Raw genomic sequence first — 5,734 nt, 5'->3', positions numbered from 1 at the left:
TACAGAACAAATAGGGAAAAAAAGGATTTTTAAGTTTTAATTTTCTTTTGAATTCAAGTATACAAGAGTTTATTCCTCGTCTCTTTTGAATATGTAGTTATTTTAAAGTTCTGGTTTTCTGTGCCATGTTTCACTTGGATAGAGTTTTTGCTTTAATTCTGAGATTTTAAAATATTATATTTTGTATGGATTCTTTATATTTCATTTTCTAAAAGTTTTCTGTTTACTCCTGCCTCCCCTGTGCTCCTCGAGATCTGAGGTCAAGTCTCCTTTGCTGTGTTTAATGTGTTCATGTTTTCTTACCTCCTTTTCATTATTTCAGTAGTCCTCAGTCTCTTGTGCTGTTGTCTTGTTATCTTGATTCTGTTCACCTGTGCCTTGTGTCCCCAGCTATGCTTCGTCTTCCTGATTACCTCACATATCTATTTAAACCCTCAGTGTTTCTTATGTTTCCTTCCCTGTCTCTTCTCCTGTGTATTCACATTTTGCCATCTGTGGGGTTGTTATGCTGTTTTGGTCACATGTTAAGAGTTTTTTTCACCTTAAAGATTTGTTTGCCTTTTGTTTTTCCATCCAATCCTGCTTTGGTAACTGCATTCTAGGTCCTCATTCCTCACCTCCTCATGACTAGATTTAAATCTACTTAGAGCTATTTGGCCAGCTGTGCCATCACTTAAACATGAAGGTCAAATTTCAACAGCACAAAGTTTTGTCAAAATAATTTTTAAATAAATAAAGCAAACATATGCTTGTGATATGCTATGATGGTCACATTAAGGTTAATCTTTTTGCACAGCAGATACGCCTTTATGCAAAGCCAACAAACCGTGCACATGATTTTGGCAGGATGTCACAGACAGCAGCCTCGGCATTAAGCTGCTGTTTAGCAAGCTTTAAGAACAAGCTGCACAGCTCACCTGTGTAGGAAAATTTGTTTTTATGGGTCTGCCAAATGGCTGACCGTGGGTTTTTTGTTTTTTCTCCCCCTCCTGAGTCTTCCAATGCTCTGAATCTGAATATATATATTTTTTATTTTATTTAGTTACACCTCCTGCTCTGAAACGGAGCGCATTTTAGCTTTAATTAAAAAAAAAAAGCCAGGAATGGCACTGACCCTGATCATCCTAACCCACACAATGTAATCTGATCAAACAGTAACATTCATAACATGATTGCTTAAAGTGATAGATGTGACATAACAAGGATATTATGCCACGTTACAGCAAAGACTGTTAGGGTGAGGCATTTCGGAGTCTAAAGACTAAATATTATTGAACATAACGTTTATGGAACATTGACTGTATAGTGACTTGTTTCTTACAACTGCCACTTGTATAAACTCCGATAGTGGATTTTTATTTATAATTTTGGTACCACAGGAAAATATCTACTACCTGCAGCTTCCATCAGAAGGCTCAAACAGTTTGTGTGCTGGTCGACAGAGCAGCAGTAACAGGCTTGTCTGGTTTCCTCTGGGTCTACCTTCTCAGGGATTTGACATTAATTAGGCTAGCTGACACTAATTGCCATCATCTGTTGTCAGCTAAAGAAGATCTCTTGATGTGTGCCAGGCTACTCTGGCCTTTTAAGAACTACAGACTGCTGTCGCTGTTGGTGGGAGGAAGCGACAAGTGAAAGAATCCCTGGGGGGGAGGTTTGCCTACAGGGAAAACGTTCATACAATGAATGAGGGGATACTGTAAGGTTGGAAAAATTACTCTTACTCTGTTACTGTCAGTCTATGTATCGGTGTGCTGCTCATTTATATGTTGTGGATCAAAAACTGCTCAAACTTCATTTCTTTTTTTTTTTTTTTTTTTTTTTTTTTTTCTTTTATTTAAATTTATTTTTAGTTTTGCATCTTATGTGCAGACAGTGAAGTTAAGATGACAAACACTGGACATGCTAAAAAGTCTGTTCCTCATTGCATCAATGCTTGGCTGTTTGTGTGTAGCCAGGATACTCAAGAGCCTTATGATGAAGCATATCTTGCCTTTGGCTTCACCTGCACAATGGTGGTGCCAAGCTAGGTCTCTGCGACAGAATTCGTTTCCCTTGCAACGGGAGCACGCTCTGGGCTATCCAAATCACGGACAAACAGTATCCCACATTCTTGATTTTTAGTTCACAAAAACGTATAAAGACTTAACTGCTCCTAAAGTTTTGGAGATGTTAGCTCTTTATACAGTAAAGTTACAGTGGGATACAAATAATATCTGGCTGATGCTAGCACAATCTGTTCCCCCGTCCAAATCACAGACAAACAGTCGTCTGTTTTTCAACCCATTTTGCACAGAGGCATTTTTATTCATTTATTTATTTTTAAAGTTAACAATAACAACGTTGAGTATTGTTAAACGGCAGGCAAAACAACTACACGTAAAATAATTACACCATAAAGATTGTTTTTCTGTTATTGGCTATGGTCAAGGCTACGTACACGGGTATGAAAACGGAGATTTTCCGTTGGGGGGAACCCTGTCTGAAAAGTTTGTTTTTCTGGAAAGACAGCTAATTTTGTCTTACTTTTCAAGTGCCTTCATCTCAAATGTTAATAACTAAAGACGGTATTTTGGATTTCGTCTCACTGACTCTCTTGGTCAGAGTTGATGGAAAAAAGAGACTGAAAATTTTACATTAGTCTGAGTGATTCATAATCATAAGTCACAGCGCTGTGAAATATGGCTGGTGTAGACTCACAACTTAAGAATGGACAAAATGCATACAGCATACATAAATTTAATTTTTTTAAAAATTTATTTGATCAGGATTTGGATTGTGAAAGCGTTTGTGTTGAATGTAGAAGTTCACTGTGAGGCCTGTTTTTCTAAATGGAGGAACAGTAACTGCATGTGTCTATGTAAGCGTGGTTTTAAAAAACAAAAAACAAACAAAACTGCAGAGCAAGAGTAACAGCAAGAGAATTTTGTCCATATCCACCACTGTAGAAATTCATCTCATGTAAACAATAAGGTGGTGCACAGTGTGACTTCAAAAAAGGCACACACTTTTGATGTTGTGTGACTAAATCTCCGTATCCCTTGTCCACAGGTAAACGCAAAAACTGAGTCCTCAAATCTCCACCCTGGCACGAGTTTTTAAAAATCTGTTTTCGATGATCCAAAATGCCGTTTACGTGTGGACGAAAAACCCTAAATGCATAGAAAAAGCTATTTTATTGCTACCTGTAATTTATTGCAGTTTACTTTTATTTGTTTAATTGTTTACAAAAGGTGAGGTGTGAAATAAACTGCAATGGAGTTTGAAAACAAGTGGGGGTGTGTGTGTGTGTGTGTGTGTGTGTGTGTGTGTGTGTGTGTGTGTGTGTGTGTGTGTGTGTGGTTGGAGGATGTGTTTGTGCCGGGGAGGGTGGGGGTGAACAAAGGGGGGCCTAGCAAAAAAGTTTGGGAACCACTGCATTAACCAGCACTGTAAGAACTGTCTAACACCCTTACTATCAACATCCAAATAACACTGTCTTTTGTCTGTCTAGTTAAATATGTACCTTTTACTCTCCATGGCCAGTCAGAGTCTCCATAGTTGTACGTTATCTCTTCCCCCGGCTTGATGTCTGTTGCTGCAAATAAACAGAGATGAGGCTGTCCATTCACAGTAATGGTCTTTATTTTGCTGTTTGGACTCACATGATCATCATTAACAAGTCTGCCCAAGGAGTAGGGATGGGTACCGGTGTCCGGTGCCGACATAAACGGTAGTAACCAGACCGAAAAGCAGCGCACATTTCGGTGCTTTATTTCGGTGCTTTTTTTTTTCCTGAGCCAATTCTAGCCAATCATTTTACGTTTCCGAGGATAGTAGGCGGGTCCAGGTACGTACGTTCTTTTAGAGCAGAGCTACAGATTAAAAATGCCCAAGGCGAAGCGGTCAAAGTCTGGCTGTACTTCACAGCAAAAGATGCAAACTCAGCAGCCTGCAACAAGTGCTTTAAGCTGATACTGTGATACTGTCAAAGGAGGTAACACCTCAAATCCGATGAAACACCTGGCGACGCATAGCGTTTTTTTTAAAGCCGAGAAATGCGCCGTGTTTGATAGCTTGCTGTGAGACCTCACACCGGCACATCTACTGCGGGTGTGGTGCCTGTTATCGGACCCGGAGTTAGCAACATCCCCCAAAAACCCGAAGAGTAGAGTCCTGGCCCCTAGCCCTGCCAGTGTAGCAGAAATGATGACGGATGATGATGGCAGCAGCAGCCGTTCTTCTCTGCGTGAGTAGCTTAATGTTGTTTGTGTGTAATTTACGTTGAGTAGGCTAACCACATTATTACATTAATGCACGTAAGGTGAACTAGCAAACACCGTCGTAGTTACATGCGGCTGTCTTCTTGTTTGACGGCAGATACTCCCTTCACCCTGGCCAAAAAGGCTAAAATGACCAAAGAAAACCTGGAAAACAGTTAAACATGAGAGGTTTTTGGACAAAGTTTGTGGGGTTTTTTCCATTGTTTAAGCACTGCTTCCAGCCAAGAGTGATACCATATATGCCCTATAGCTGCAGAAAAGGCTAACATTGTTATCTTTTTACAAAAAAAAAACAAAACAGCTGAACATGAGAGGTTTTTGGACCAATTTTGTGTTCTCCATTCTTTAAGCACCGGTTTGAGCACCAGCACCGTTTCAAAAGTACCGGTTTGGCACCGGTATCGGATAAAACCTAAACGATACCCATCCCTACCAAGGAGTCATCCTCTCTGGCTGTATAAGTGCTGAAACAACAAAAATTGCAAGACATAAAATGACAAACTTTATGAAAAGGCAGAATAAATTCGATTACATTTTTAATTATATGGATTTGCAACAAACTAGCAGTTTGTCTTAATGTGGTCGCCATAACATTTGCAAAAAGTATGCTTTGCATAAATTACTCTAATTTACATACCATAATTGTTTTCCATTTTATCAAAATTCAAACAGAAAGACCTTCAAGGCATCATGGTACAATCTTACGGTGCATACACACCGAACACGATAGACGCGACCAGAGCTTCAGGTTTACATGTAAAGTCAATGGAGGAGCGCACTGAAGCGTGACTGGGGGTCTCACGAAACTTCAGAAGCAGCGACTGATGCGATCGAAAATACGCGCTGCATTTTGTGCATTTGCGCTTATTGCGTCTACTGCTCGAGTTGAACTCTGAACTCCAGCTTCAAGTCGCGCCGTGACAACCAATCAGGAGCCTGGTGACGTGATGCTCTGACCCTAGTTCAAAGGGGCAGGTCCAGCCAAAGCCATTCATTCTTAAGTCCTTTTTATTCCTGTCTCTCTGTAAATATTTATGTTTAATGTTTTTCTGTTTGAGAATTTTAATATTATTTCAAAAAAATTTTGTAATGACTAATGTCTCAGTTCTACTACACAGCAAATATTGGCACACAGCTTGACACGTAGAATTTATTTCATATTATACTAATGAAAAAATATACTACTATATAGGAACATAGTGAAGACCAATTATTTAAGAGAATAAAAAAAGAGAGGTTAGTTTATCTTGGAGGCAAGCTCCATTTATTAAGAATTTAAAAAAAAAAAAAAAAAAAAGGCAGGAACGCTCTTTAGAGGTTTGTGGGTGGCTCTTAAAAGAGCTGTTGTGGGGAAGTCACTGGGACTTAAAATAGGCTATTCTTTTGGCTGACAAGACACTGCTCCTTCTGCCGAGAAGTGGGCCATGAACTTCTCCCTCACCAGGACAGCCTCTCTGGAGGAGTTGTTGGCT

Source organism: Pelmatolapia mariae, linkage group LG5 (genome assembly GCF_036321145.2).
Source record: "Pelmatolapia mariae isolate MD_Pm_ZW linkage group LG5, Pm_UMD_F_2, whole genome shotgun sequence".
Lineage (NCBI taxonomy): Eukaryota > Metazoa > Chordata > Actinopteri > Cichliformes > Cichlidae > Pelmatolapia > Pelmatolapia mariae.
The sequence above is the reverse complement of the archived record's forward strand: the minus strand, read 5'-3'. Positions refer to the sequence as shown.